This window comes from Pseudophryne corroboree, chromosome 3 (assembly GCF_028390025.1).
Source record: "Pseudophryne corroboree isolate aPseCor3 chromosome 3, aPseCor3.hap2, whole genome shotgun sequence".
In the NCBI taxonomy this organism is placed as follows: Eukaryota; Metazoa; Chordata; class Amphibia; order Anura; family Myobatrachidae; genus Pseudophryne; species Pseudophryne corroboree.
Window position 1 is genome coordinate 292,020,022 of NC_086446.1, and position 16,181 is coordinate 292,036,202.

Here is a 16,181-nt window from a genome sequence, read left to right on the forward strand (position 1 = left end):
CACGTTAAAGTGGGCAGAATTTCATCATCCAGCCTTGTCCGCAGTGTTCATTCCGGGAGTCCTAAACTGGGAAACGCATTTTCTCAGTCGACATGCCATTCATGCAAACGAAAGGGCTTTACACAGCGAGTTTCCAAATTCTGGTAGACAAGTGGGGGTTACCGGAGATAGATCTCATGGCGTCCTGTCAGAACAGTGATCTTTGTGGATGTCCTGTCAGTGAAATGGGACTTTCGTCTGGCCTATGTGTTTCCACCAATCGCCCTGTTACTCAGGGAGATGCGAAAGGCAAAACAAGGAATGGGCGCCGTGATACTAATAGCTCCGGCTTGGCCCATTGGTACACAGATCTGCAGAGGCTGTCAATAGATGTTCCATTCCTACTCCCTCAACATCCAGATCTACTGTATCAGGGTCCTTGCTATCACAAGCACCTGGATCGACTGTCTTTGACGGCGTGGCTCTTGAGACTTTCATCCTGAAAGCAAGAGGATTCTCACAACAGGTAATTCAAACAATGCTCAGAGCAAGTAAACCTTCCTCAGCTTGTATTTATCACCAAATATGGCAAGCCTATATTCAGTGGTGTAGTGACCGGAAATTTGATCCTAGGCCTTTCAGAGTTTCCAGAGCCCTAGCATTCCTTCAGGCAGGAATGGACAAAGGTCTAAGGGTGGCTTCCTTGAGAGTGCAAGTGTCAGCATTGACTGTATGGTTCCAAAAGAAAATTGCTAACCTACAGGATGTGCACACTTTTTTCCAGGGAATGCTGCACATTCAACCTCCTTTTGTTCCTCCTTTTGTGCCTTGGGACTTAAGTTTGGTTCTAAAGGCCCTTCAAGTTGCCCCATTTGAACCACTAAAATGAGTTTATCTTAAATGGTTGACAGCTGAAGTTCTCTTTCTACTGGCTATTGCTTCAGCTAAAAGAGTTTCAGATTTAGCGGCATTGTTATGTTGCCCTCCTTTTCTGATTTTTTTTTTTTTTTTTAATCCAGATAGAGTGGTTCTCAGAGCCAAATCTGGGTATCTTCCTAAGGTGGTGTCTAAATTCCACCTTAACGAAGAAATTGTAGTCCCGGCCTTCCAAGGGCCGGACCTTTCTGCAGGAGATACATCATTGGACGTAGTCCGTGCCTTTAGGATCTATGTGGATTGTACCAGTGCCATCAGAAAAACACACTCTTTTCATTCTCTATGGATTTCACAAGAGAGGATGGCCTGCTGACAAGCAGACACTGGCGAGGTGGCTTCGAATGACAATTTCAGAATCATATTCTCAAGCTGATCTCCTTGTTCCGGCTAATGTCTCTGCTCACTCTACTCGTAAGGTAGGTCCGTCATGGTCAACACAAAGTGGTGCTTCAGCAGAACAGATATGTAAGGCAGCCACATGGTCTTCCATTAACACATTCATTAGACATTATGCCTTTGATACCTTTGCCTCTCAGGACGCTGAATTTGGGCTAAGGATTCTCCTGTCCAATCAGGAGCTTCCCCACCACTAAATTGCTTTGGGACATCCCAATGTTATCCTGTGGACCCTGCAGGAGAAATAATAGTTATGGTAGACTTACCATTGATAACTCTATTTCTCCTAAGTCCACAGGGATCCCACCCTGACACACCTAGTGACCATGTCGACCAATAGTGGTTAACCTAATGACTGTCGACCTAAGTGTGGTTGACCTAATGACCCATACCCAGCTGGCAAGTGAATTTTGCGGGTGGAATTCTCTTAAACTGGGAGAAAGTATCTAAAGAAGCGGGATTTTTTTCTTTTCTTCTTTCGTGGTGTGTCTTCTTCAAAATATTTTGCTGTAAAATGTTTCTGCTCTGGCACCTATAACCTGGTTACCATTATTCCAAAGCTAAACACTCTTAAGTGCATGAACCCTCATTCTAATATGCCGGGCATGAGTGTGGAGTCTCATTCATACTAGAAATTTTTTTCATTTTTCTGGCATCCAAGAGTCTGAGGAAATCTGGGAGGCATTTTATTTGAGGAAACAGGATTGGTTTTATAACTGCTGTTCATTAGAAACCAATGTCTTGTGTATATGTAAAGATTTACGTGTCATTAGTTTCCTGTGATCTTTAGACTTTGGGGGTTATTCAGAGTTGTTAGCAAACCACAAAAACACACGAATGGGCAAAATCATGCTGCACTGCAGGTGGGGCAGATGTAACGTGCAGAGAGAGTTAGATTTGGGTGGGATGTGTTCAAACTGAAATCTAAATTGCAGTGTAAAAATAAAGCAGCCAGTATTTACCCTGAACAGAAACAATATAACCCACCCAAATCTAAATCTCTCTGCACATGTTACATCTGCCCCACCTGCGGTGCAACATGGTTTTGCCCATTAGTGTGCTTTTTTTTTAGTTTGCTAACAAACCTTAATAACCCCCTTTAGTCGCAATTATTGGTTCACACAATTGTGTGTAGGGAAAAACTGTTAAATGTAAGGGAGTCTCCCAAATTAGTTGGTTGGTGTATCAAGGAGTGAAAATAGGAGTGAAGTGGACCAGTGTAGCAACCAATCATCATCAAGGAAGCAAGTTCTCCATTCTTTCACTGCTTGATACATCAACCCTTAGGTTTGTTGTTTAGGGGGAACTTGAAGTTTTCCTTAACCTCGAACCTCAAATAAATAATATACATCTAGTACTTGCTTGCTTGTAGATGGTACTAGAGTGCGGATACAAGCCTATTTTTATCTTTGTGGTAATAAGACATGACATTAGGCTTGCTTTTCTTCTCTGTATCTGACTGCTGTTTATCTGTGCTGTATGACAGGTTGTTTATAACACTGCTATGGCTCATTGACAAAGGAAGAAGATTATCTGAATGATGAAGGAGGTAATGTCCACAGTCTTGGATGTGTAAGCTATTTCATCCTCCTTGTAGTGATCACTTAAGCTCTTTTAACTCTACAGCCAGGGATGCAGCCAGGTTCAGGACAGAAATACACAGTGTGAGGTGGTTATCTCTTTGTTTATGAGTACTGGCGAGCATCCCGGTCACTTGTACTTTTGAACTGAATACTGATTCTTGGATATTACTCAACAATGATTTCTGATATTGTGTGGCAAGGAATGTGAAAGTGTCCTCTCAGAATGAGGCTTCGTGCTCACAAGCAGAGGCAAATATTTTGTTGACCTAAAATCAGTTTACCAATTCACTAGAAACATCACTGAATCATGAGACTGTACCTGCTGAACACGTTAAGAGGGAGATGTACCAAGCCTTGGAGAATGATAAAGTGAAGAGAGATAAAGTACCAGCCAATCTGCTCCTAACTGCCATGTTACAGATTGTGTTTGAAGATGACAGGAGCTGTTTGGCTAGGCCAATAACTCTCTCCACTTTATCCCTCTCAAAGGCTTAATAAATCTGCCCTTTAAGACATATATGGTACAATATATTATTCCAACACAGATTGGAACACTATATTGTACAGTACACATTGCATAGTGTGTGAGCGATAATGGTCAGATGGGACAGTCCTGCAAGCAGTGGCATGCAGTTACATGTAATGATATAATGCGCCAATGTACGATATATCATGCAGTGTGAATGGGAGAGCAATGTATTGTTACAGCATGTCACATCGTTCGCTGGGACACATTGTGTGGCGTATAACCAGTTTAAGAGTGATGATGATTATTGAGTGTTCTGCCTTGTACGTGTAACCCCCCCATTTCCACCCCCCCCCCCCCTCTCTTCGCTTATATAAAAAGATGGTTTCTACAAACAGCAGTAAACTGATCGGTTGTAGCCCTGTTAGGCCTCAGTGAGAATGGGAGGTCATCTTCAGCTGGCATAGCAAGCACATGCTGAACATAGCCATTACAAATACCTGTCCCACTTCCAGGCCTGTGTACCAGCAGGGTTACTGTTGTTTTTCCTATACAGTGCAGGACTGTTCCTATACTGTCATTCTACTCTATATACAGTATCTACAGCAAAAGATTCCTACAGATTGGGGGTCATTCTGAGTTGATCGCTAGCTTACGTTGTTCGCAGCGCAGCGATCAGGCTAAAAATCTTAATTTCTGCGCATGCGTATGCACTACAATACGCAGGCACGTCGTACAGGTACAATGAGCATCGTGAGTTTGCACAGAGTCTAACGAACATTCCTGTCGCATGGCCGAACGCAGGAAGATTGACATGAAGTGGGCATTTCTGGGTGCCAACTGCCCATTTTCAGGGAGTGCTTAGAAAAACACAGGCGTGGCTGGGCGTTCGCTGGACGGGTGTGTGACGTCAAAAGCCATCCCTCCGTCGTTAGAATCAACGCACACGAAGAGTAACTACAGGGCTGGTCTTGTTTTGCACAAAAAGATTTTGCAGGCGCTCTGCTGCACAAGCGTTCGCACTTCTGCAAAGCGAAAATACACTCCCCAGTGGGCCGCGACAATGCGTTTGCACGGCTGCTAAAAACTGCTAGTGAGCGATCAACTCGGAATGACCCCCATTCTGTCCAGCTGTTGCTGTGTACGAATGGTGTTACCATGGAATAGGTTTGTTGGGTTGACCACTATTGGTCGACAGTCACTAGGTCAACACATGGAAATGGTCGACATGGAAAAAGTTGACATGAGTTTTTTTAGGGTTTTTTGTGTCATTTTCTTCGTAAAGTGACCGGGAACCCCAATTAGTGTACCATGTCCCCTCGCATGGCTCACTTCGCTCACCATGCTTCGGGAAAGGTTACTATTCCCAGTTGTAGTTCACGTGGATCGTAAAATATGAAAAAGTTAAAAATATGAATTTATTTATTTTTTACAAAATTCATGTCGACCTTTTCATATGTTGACCTATGCCACGTCGACCTAATGGCCACGTCGACATTTTACATGTGTCGACCTAATGTGTGTCGACCAATAGTAGTTGACCTAATTAAGGTCTGCCTAAGGACCGTATACCGTTACCACAATGGGTCACCTTACAAAGTACATACAGGGTGTAATATAAATTATATTAACCATTTAAAGGTCTCAGTGGATGGAAGCCCCACATACTCTCCCATCTGCACTATTCCCCTTCTGTATTTATTTTTTATTTATCATCAGTTTCTTATATAGCGCAGCATATTCCGTTGCGCTTTACAATTAGAATAGCAGTTATAGAATAAAACTGGGCAAAGAGACAGACATAGAGGTAGGAAGGCCCTGTTCGCAAGCTTACAATCTATAGGGACATAGGCATTGATACACAAGGATAGATGCTACCTGTTACATAATGGTCCACCAGATTGCTAGGTTCTTAATGGGTTGTAGGATATGATCACCCAGCAATGTTGGAAGACAAAATGTGAGGTTATGTGGACTGTACAGAGAGGATGTAACTGGATAGGGAAGCATTGAAGGTTATGTGGGTGGGTGTGGAATTTGGTAGTATATTTCTGTAGTATAGGTACTTTTATTCCATACATTAAGGGTGAGAAGACAGAGATGAAGCAGAAATAACATCAGAGGGCCAATCATGGCTCTCAACAATATCACTGGTTTGTAAAAATAACATAAGTATATCTGGTGCTAAATCATAAACCTAGACATAATTTTATATTTGTTGTCTCCCTGTGTCCCCCAGAGAGTGATGAGTTTGGGATTTCACAAGTATTTCATTATTTGGTTTGGTAAGACATTGATACAGTAATCTATGTTGGATGAGAACGATGCAGATCACTGCTATGACTGGAGAAGGTGCTAGTGATGTTCCAGTACAGAGAGCATTCTGTCTCATTCCAGCGTTCATTGCTGTGGTTATGTTAGTAGCCTCTGGCAGTCCTCTAAATATTTACATGCCTCTCTTAGAACGTGTGTCAAGAGCATTCCTCTGTGGTTTCTTTCACGTCTGGCATCCTTATCTGTCCACATAAAACTATACAGCACCCTAAGGCCATTTTGGGGTCAGATTCTTATGGACCCCAGCACAAAAATACTGTAGTTTGAAGTTTGTGTGGAATTATAACTTCAAATATATATCAAAGTATGGTTTTAACTTAATCACTTAACTGACGATTTTTTTCCCCAAAAAACACTCAGAAATTGTAGGGGTTTTTTTTATGGCTGAATTAGGTGTAGAACGTGTATTTGGCCTTATCCAAAATGATTTTTGTTATAAAAAAAAAAAAAATACACTTTTTTTTAAAAATCGGAATATCGGTTGGCACCATTAGAAACATCACGACCATTGCGACTTTCATTTTGACAGTCGGGACAGCCACCAGGTACACAGGGGGGCTTGGGTGGTGGTGGTGGAGGGTTACTTTACACTTCCCCAGTGGCTGCTATTGTCTGCAGTGTAGTGCCTGCTGCTGTGCAGGTGTGGACTCACTACTTACCAGGCGCCGCACCTTCTCACCTTCAGGTCACGGAACCTTCAACGGACCTGGAACCTTCAGTTGGACCCGGACACGACGATCCCCTTCAAGATGCAGATGACAGCCGAACTGGGGAGAAAAGGAGATAAATGAAGGAGTATCAACTCTTTTCCAAAGGGAAAGAGGATACTCCCAGGGTGGCGGCGACCTTCACCGGTTATGTGAAAATCATCATCGGCACAAAGCCTCAGCCACCCAATTTTCACCAAACAGCGCTGTCACGCTGAGGTGTACTCTGAACCTCGCACGGCCATGCAAGGTCCACCGAACCGGCGTTCAGGGGACAGACAGACAAAGGGACAGACGGACACAGATGATGCTCACCATTGCCAATCTTGCACTGCAATCTTCCTCTTCACTTACAGGTCCCTGTAAGGAGGCAAACAAACAACAGCCGTGCAGGGCCTAACTCTACCCTAGTGTGCGTCCGCTACACTAGCTACATGAACAGGCCCTCAAACTAGCTCAGGTGTATGTGGTGCAACACAACTATGCACAAACTGTAAACAAACTTTAAAACCAACACTTTGCCCTGCACGGTAACAACACGCATCACAATATAACAGTACAAGATCAAACGGTGCTGTCCCTTTAAATCCCTACCTACTCTCAGGGAAGTGGGCACCGTACAGCCTACCCACCTCCCGTACAGTAACTTACCAGGGGCTCAGGCCTTTGGGCCTGCCTACTTTAGTCACGTTGCAGTGGCCTGGGCCTAGCGCTCAGTACCACCCGTATCCACCTGGGGGGGGCACTTATTGATTGGGCCTAGCTCACCCTAACTGCACACATGCCAGATGCCTGACATCACCCACGGGCCTATGACGCAGCGAGCGCCGATTGGCTTACCGTGGCCGCACGCGATTGGCCGGCACCCCGCGAGCCGTGATTGGCTTGCGGAGGGCGCCGGATTTGAAAAGACGCGGCCGGCACTTCTCATTGGTGGCCAAATTGGTGCCAAGTTTAAAGCGCTACTGCGCTCTCCGTTGCCACTTCAGGTCCGGTGCAGGGAACCAATACGCGGTCCCTGCACCGGACACCCGCCACTGCACTGATGTGCCCTGTGATACAGGGCAGATCTCCACACCGCCAGGTGGGGGTACTGTCGTGCTGACCGATCAGCAGTTATCGGCCGCACGACAAACACTGGGGGAGGGTGCAGGGATGCAGAGTGACCTTCCGGTCCCTCTGGCAGCGGCAGCAGTGGGAAGTTTCCCTTCCCTGTAGCCTCACACGCTGTCTATCTGACTGGTCGCATCCTGTGTGACCATGTTAGATAAAGCACTTTTTGGTGTGGTTGCTTCTGATGCGACCATGCCAGGCTAGTTATTAAAGAGGACAGGTTTTTTTCTTTCAAAAATAATACCCTAGCCAAAATGTTTTAAAATATAGGGTGAATGTATCCGTGAATAAGTTGCCCATAGAAATGCCAATATGGTACTGTGTGGTCATGCCTCTCTTCCTATTGCATTATAATATTTCTGTCACATTCAGACACAATGAGGGGGGGGGGGGGGATTCAATTGTTTGAAAAGCCAGTTGGGAGTCTGTTTTTCCTATCTAATAGACAGCAAAAAACAGACACCCAACCGACTTTTCAAACAATTGAATTCCACCCAACATATTAAGAGAAAGGGATTTGCTACAAAATTCCACAGATAACTACTGAGGCGGAGCTTCAGTGCCTGGAGTAAGTGAATGTGACTGCGCCCTCACCAGTACTGAAGTGTGCCTGGGAATAAAGCATTTAAATGATTTTCATTCATATTGTGGCATAACAACCACCTAAATGTTTATGCAGTTAACATGTAGAAACCTTTGTTGACAATAGAAGGTGAATCTGATATCTCTGATTTCCCCAAGTCCCCTCTCTGATCACCACCTGCTCTCCTTTACCGTATAACTCTGTTTCCCCATCAACACCTTCTAAGGCTACCATCACTAATACCCCTTTTCCACTAGCTCAAAAAACACAGGTAAATACACGGGGGCGCGCATTTACACGTGTGTTTTGCAAGTGGAAAAGATTCCCCCCGCAAAAACCCGGATCAAATGACCCGTGAATCCTACCCGGGTAAATACCTGGGTAGGACACGGGAATGATCCGGGTACGGTTGTAGTGTAAACACTGTATGGAAGGGCGGCGCTAGGAGATCATGTGATCTCCCAGCGCCGCCCCTGCCGCGTCACTAGCAGCGTCACCAACCCGGCAATATGCCGGGTTGGTGACTGCTAATGGGAAAGGGGGCTGAACATGGGCCGCAGCCCACAGTTGGGCACTGTATATATGTATGAGCCCCCGCCAAAAAGATATGTATTTTAGCGGGACAGAAGCCCGCCGTCGAGGGGACGGGGCTTCTTCCTCAGCACTCACCAGCGCCATTTTTTCTCCACAGCTCCGCCGAGAAGAAGCTCCCCAGGCTCTCCCCTGCTGATCACGGTAGAAAAAGGGTAAAAAGAGAGGGGGGGCACATAATTAGGCGCTAAAAACACAAATACAGCAGCTACTGGGTTAACATTAAGTTACTGTGTTATTCCTGGGTTGTATAGCGCTGGGGTGTGTGCTGACATACTCTCTCTCTGTCTCACCAAAGGGCCTTGTGGGGGAACTGTCTTCAAAAAGGGCATTCCCTGTGTGTGTGGTGTGTCGGTACGCGTGTGTCGACATGTCTGATGAGGAAGGCTATGTGGAAGCAGAGTGGGAGCAAATGAATGTGGTGTCTCTGCCGACGGCACCGACACCTGATTGGATGGATATGTGGAAGGTTTTAAATGATAATGTTAATTCCTTACATAAAAGGTTGGAAAAAGCTGAAGCCTCAGGACACTCAGGGTCCCAACCCATGCCTGATCCTATGTCGCAGAGGCCGACAGGGTCTCAGAAGCGCCCACTATCCCGAATTATTGACACGGATACCGACATGGATTCTGACTCCAGTGTCGATTACGATGATGCAAGGTTACAGCCAAAATTGGCTAAATCCATCCGTTATATGATTATAGCAATTAAGGATGTGTTGCACATCACAGAGGAAACCCCAGTCCCTGACAAGAGGGTTCATATGTATGGGGAAAAGAGGCCGGAGGTAACCTTTCCCCCCTCACACGAGCTAAATGAGTTATGTGAAAAGGCTTGGGAATCTCCAGATAAAAAACTGCAGATTTCCAAAAGGATTCTTATGGCGTATCCTTTCCCGCCAACGGACAGGTTACGCTGGGAATCCTCCCCTAGGGTGGACAAAGCTTTGACACGCTTATCCAAGAATGTAGCCCTGCCGTCACAGGATACGGCTACCCTCAAAGATGCTGCGGATAGAAAACAGGAGGGTACCCTGAAGTCCATTTATACACATTTAGGTACCTTACTGAGGCCGGCAATCGCGTCGGCTTGGGTGTGTAGTGCTGTAGCAGCATGGACGGACACCTTATCTGAGGAACTTGATACCTTATGTCACGATCCGGGTATCTGGACGCCATTACTTACCCTTCAGATGCCTCCTAAGGCTGGCTCAGCATTCCAGGACCGGATTCCGCTGTTTCTGAGTTTCCACATGCAGAATGTCAGAGTGGTGATTTCATCAGCCGCGGCCTCCGCTGTGCCCGCGTGGTTAAATGTGCGCTTGTCAGTCTGGTGTCTCCTGTCTCCTGTGGCCGGCGTCGCCATTACTGTTTCAATTCTCACATGGATTACAAACCAAACTTCCCTCCAAGTGTCTGCATGGGCGCAGCCATCTTGGTTTTTGTCATCTGATCATTTCCACCAATCTGCTGTCTGTATTGTTGATTTGCATAATTGCCTAGCCAACCCCTTCCTTGCTGCAGGTATAAGTAAGCTGTGCCTGAACAAGGAAGGCGTCAGTGCTTTGGTTGTCTAACCTAGTTCCAGTTTGTCTCTCTCCTGTGGTTGTCTTCCAGGTTCCAGCTCCTGTCTCCAGACTTCTGCTATAGAGACCCGCACCAGCATTCCATCTGCGGTGTAGCCTGACTCTCCGATCCATTCTGGACTCACCTGTTTCCAGCTACAGCAATCACCTGCTTCCAGCCGAGCTTCCAGCAGTGTACAACTTCTCTTAAAGGGCCGGTGTCCTTTCTGCAGTTTACCACTCTCCACCGGTATTATTATTTCATCGCTCTCAAGTCAATCACCTGCTTCCAGCCCAGCTTCCAGCAGTGTACAGCTTCCCTTAAAGGGCCGGTGTCCTTTCTGCAGTTTACCACTCTCCACCGGTATTATTATTTCATCGCTCTCAAGTTCGTTTATTATTTAACTGGTTCCAGCCAGTATCCACTCCGTACCAACAACAGTCTGGTTCCAGCCAGTATCCACAGCAGCCGTTTTACCTTCAGCAGCCCAGCCTTTCCTGGAACACCAGCTGGTACGATCCTGGGTTCTCTCCATTGCTACAGTCAGGCCTGGTAAGGACTTTCCAACTAGAAGATTATTAGAACTGTCTCACACTACCAGTGCCTGTGGCCCTTGCCACCCTGTAGTACCCAGGAACTGTATTATTGCCCTGCTGACTTTTATGTTTTCTTATTTTCTGCTGTGTTACGGAGTTTGTCATAATAAACATCATTGACTTTTATCCTGGTTGTCGTGGTCACGCCTTCGGGCAGTTATTCTACATGTTACTTACATGTCTAGGGGTCTGATACAACCTCCCAGGTTCCGTTACATCTCAGCCCCTACAACTGAGGTTGCCTCCCGTCAACTCAGGCCCTCAGTTGTGACAGTAAGCACTGACCTAATGAATCCAGCCGGAGACCAGGATCAAGCGGCCAGGCCGATGCAAGAACTGGCAGCCCGACTTGAACATCAGGAGGCTGCACAGGGCCACATCATCCGCTGTCTCCAGGATCTCTCCACACGGCTGGATGGGATTCAAACGACCCTCCGTGGACCTGGCACGTCCGGTGCGTCCACTACAGTGACACCAGCTGTAACCCCACCCACCTTACCCATTTCCAGTCCACATCTTCATCTTCCAACGCCAGCAAAATTTGATGGATCTCCAAGGTTCTGCAGGGGATTTCTCAATCAATGTGAAATCCACTTTGAGCTTCTACCTGGCAATTTCTTCAGTGACCGTACCAAAATTGCCTATATCATCTCCCTTCTCAGTGGCTCAGCCCTTGACTGGGCATCACCTTTATGGGAGAAGTCTGATCCCCTGCTATCCTCCTATACTGACTTTGTAGCTACATTCAGGCGCATCTTCGACGAGCCAGGCCGGATAACATCTGCTTCATTTGAGATTCTTCGTTTACGCCAGGGAACACGTACCGTGGGACAGTATCTTATACAGTTTAAAATCCTGGCATCCGAACTGGCATGGAACGACGAGGCCCTGTATGCTGCATTCTGGCATGGCTTATCAGAACGCATCAAGGATGAGTTAGCTACCAGAGACTTGCCCTCTAAGTTGGATGAGCTAATTTCTCTTTGCACGAAGGTTGATCTACGTTTTAGAGAGAGAGCAACCGAGCGAGGAAGATCATCTACTCCTAAATCTTCTGCTCCTCCTTCTCGTCAACCATCTCCATCCAAGGATGAGCCTATGCAAATTAGTCGTTCCCGTCTATCTCCTGCTGAGCGCCGAAAACGTCTCTCTGAGTCTCTCTGTCTCTACTGTGCAGCTCCGTCGCACACTATCAATGCCTGTCCCAAACGTCCGGGACTCCAGATCCTAGTTCGCCAAGGAGAGGGCCGGCTAGGAGTGATGATCTCCTCTCCATCTCCTCATGACTGTAACCTCCCAGTGTCGCTCCAAATTGCTCAACGTTACAGGAACGTCATTGCCCTCCTTGATTCCGGAGCAGCTGGGAATTTCATAACCGAAGCTTATGTTAAACGGTGGTCCCTACCCACCGAGAGACTGTCCTCGTCCATCTCTTTGACTGCCGTGGATGGCAGCAAGATTTTTGACGCAGTCATTTCCTTAAGGACTCTTCCAGTTCGTCTGAGAGTGGGAGTTCTTCATTCTGAGTATATTTCTTTTTTAGTGATTCCAAGAGCCACACATCCAGTGGTTTTAGGCCTTCCATGGCTCCGTCTCCACAACCCATCAATTGACTGGACGACTACGCAAATACTGGCATGGGGTCCCTCCTGTGCTGAGACTTGTTTAGCCAAAGTTCTTCCTGTTTGTTCTTCCTTCCCCAGGTCAACTGATGTTCCGCCTCCTCCATATCAAGACTTCACGGATGTGTTCAGTAAAGCCTCTGCTGATATCCTTCCTCCTCATAGAGAATGGGACTGCCCAATCGACCTCATTCCAGGGAAGGTTCCACCGCGAGGCCGAACTTATCCGTTGTCTCTGCCCGAGACACACTCCATGGAAGAGTACATCAAAGAGAACCTGGCGAAGGGTTTCATCCGACCATCTTCTTCTCCAGCCGGCGCAGGCTTCTTCTTCGTTAAGAAGAAAGACGGTGGTCTGCGTCCGTGCATCGACTACAGGGGTCTGAACGACATTACCGTCAAGAACCGATACCCTTTACCCCTGATTACTGAGCTCTTTGATAGAGTTAGTGGTGCAACCATTTTCACAAAGCTGGACTTGAGGGGTGCCTACAATCTCATCCGAATCCGTGAGGGTGACGAGTGGAAGACCGCCTTTAACACCCGTGACGGACATTATGAGTACCTCGTCATGCCCTTCGGATTGAGCAACGCTCCAGCAGTCTTCCAGCACTTCGTGAATGAGATCTTCAGGGACATCTTGTACCGCCATGTCGTGGTTTATCTAGACGACATCCTCATCTTTGCTAATAATCTCGAAGATCATCGTTTCTGGGTAAAAGAGGTTCTTTCCCGTCTCCGTGTCAATCACCTCTATTGTAAATTGGAGAAGTGTGTGTTTGAAGTTAAAACCATTCCGTTTCTAGGTTACATTGTGTCCGGTTCCGGACTAGAGATGGATCCTGAGAAACTCCAAGCAATCCAGAATTGGCCTATACCCTTAAGCCTCAAAGGGGTCCAGAGGTTCTTAGGGTTCGCCAATTATTATAGAAAATTTATACGAGACTTTTCCACCATTGTGGCGCCTATCACTGCATTAACCAAGAAAGGTGCTAATCCGTCCAAGTGGTCCGAGGAAGCTACACAGGCCTTTCACCTTCTGAAGCAACGGTTCATCTCTGCACCAGTTCTGAAACAGCCTGACACCGACTCTCCTTTTATCTTAGAGGTAGATGCCTCCTCCGTTGGAGTAGGAGCAGTGTTATCCCAGAGGGCCAAAGATGGACATCTACATCCTTGCAGTTTCTTCTCCCGGAAGTTCTCCCCAGCTGAGCGCAACTATGCCATTGGCGATCAGGAGTTGCTAGCCATCAAGCTCGCTCTGGAGGAGTGGAGATACCTGTTGGAGGGAGCTTCCCACTCAATCACCATACTTACCGACCACAAAAATCTTTTATATCTCAAAGGCGCACAATGTCTCAACCCTCGTCAGGCCAGATGGGCACTTTTCTTTTCCAGATTTGACTTTAAACTCCAGTTCTGTCCGGGTTCTCAGAATCGTAAGGCCGATGCCCTTTCCCGCTCATGGGAGCAAGAAAATGAGTCCGAGTCTGCAGACAAGCATCCTATTATTAATCCGTTGGCATTCTCCACGGTAGGGATGGACTCTACGCCTCCACCAGGGAAAAGTTTTGTTAAGCCAGTTCTAAGGAAGAAGCTCATACATTGGGCCCATGCTTCCCGTTTTGCTGGACATACAGGCATTCAGAAAACCCTTGAATTTATTTCTAGGTCCTACTGGTGGCCAACTCTGAAAAAGGACGTTATGGAATTTATTGCCTCCTGCCCAAAGTGTGCCCAACACAAAGTCTCCCGCCAGTCGCCTGCGGGGCAACTGGTTCCATTATCTGTTCCCCGTCGACCATGGACCCATTTGTCGATGGACTTTGTTTCCGATCTACCTATCTGCAACAAGTTTAATACCATCTGGGTGGTAGTTGACCGGTTCACCAAGATGGCACATTTCATCCCTCTCACCGGTCTTCCGTCAGCTTCCAAGTTGGCTCAAGTGTTTATACAAGAGATCTTCCGACTTCACGGTCTTCCTGAAGAGATCATCTCGGATCGTGGAGTACAATTTGTAGCCAAATTTTGGCGAAGTTTGTGTCAAGCCCTCCAAGTCAAGTTAAAGTTTTCCACGGCTTACCATCCTCAGACCAATGGTCAAACCGAGAGGGTGAATCAGGACTTGGAGGCCTTCCTCCGTATATATGTGTCTTCCTCTCAAGATGACTGGGTTCAACTCCTTCCTTGGGCCGAGTTCAGCCACAACAATCAATACCATTCCTCATCTTCTTCTACACCATTCTTCATTAATTATGGATTCCACCCTAAAGTCCCAGAATTCCAACCGCTTCCCGCAACTTCTGTTCCAGCAGTGGATGTCACCTTGCGTCGGTTTTCAAATAACTGGAAGAACGTCCGCGCAGCCCTGCTTAAAGCCTCATTCAGGTATAAAAAGTTTGCCGATAGGAAGCGTAGAGCGGTTCCTGCTCTCAAGGTGGGTGATCGTGTGTGGTTGTCCACGAAGAATTTGAGGTTGAGAGTTCCCAGCATGAAATTTGCACCTCGCTACATCGGACCCTTCAAGATTGAACAAGTCATCAATCCTGTTGCCTACAGGTTACAGTTACCATCCTTCTTGAAAATACCCAGGACATTTCATGTTTCTTTGTTGAAACCGCTGATCCTGAATCGGTTTCATTCCGCACTTCCTCCAGCTCCCAAAGTTCAGACTCAACGGGGAGTCGAGTACGAGGTGGCCAAGATTTTGGACTCACGTTTCCGTTACGGTCAGTTACAATACCTCATTGACTGGAAGGGCTATGGTCCTGAAGAACGCTCTTGGACCAATGCCTCAGACGTCCATGCTCCTGCCTTGGTCCGAAATTTCCACGCAAAGTTTCCTTTAAAGCCTAAGAAGTGTCCTGGGGCCACTCCTAAAGGGGGGGGTGCTGTCACGATCCGGGTATCTGGACGCCATTACTTACCCTTCAGATGCCTCCTAAGGCTGGCTCAGCATTCCAGGACCGGATTCCGCTGTTTCTGAGTTTCCACATGCAGAATGTCAGAGTGGTGATTTCATCAGCCGCGGCCTCCGCTGTGCCCGCGTGGTTAAATGTGCGCTTGTCAGTCTGGTGTCTCCTGTCTCCTGTGGCCGGCGTCGCCATTACTGTTTCAATTCTCACATGGATTACAAACCAAACTTCCCTCCAAGTGTCTGCATGGGCGCAGCCATCTTGGTTTTTGTCATCTGATCATTTCCACCAATCTGCTGTCTGTATTGTTGATTTGCATAATTGCCTAGCCAACCCCTTCCTTGCTGCAGGTATAAGTAAGCTGTGCCTGAACAAGGAAGGCGTCAGTGCTTTGGTTGTCTAACCTAGTTCCAGTTTGTCTCTCTCCTGTGGTTGTCTTCCAGGTTCCAGCTCCTGTCTCCAGACTTCTGCTATAGAGACCCGCACCAGCATTCCATCTGCGGTGTAGCCTGACTCTCCGATCCATTCTGGACTCACCTGTTTCCAGCTACAGCAATCACCTGCTTCCAGCCGAGCTTCCAGCAGTGTACAACTTCTCTTAAAGGGCCGGTGTCCTTTCTGCAGTTTACCACTCTCCACCGGTATTATTATTTCATCGCTCTCAAGTCAATCACCTGCTTCCAGCCCAGCTTCCAGCAGTGTACAGCTTCCCTTAAAGGGCCGGTGTCCTTTCTGCAGTTTACCACTCTCCACCGGTATTATTATTTCATCGCTCTCAAGTTCGTTTAT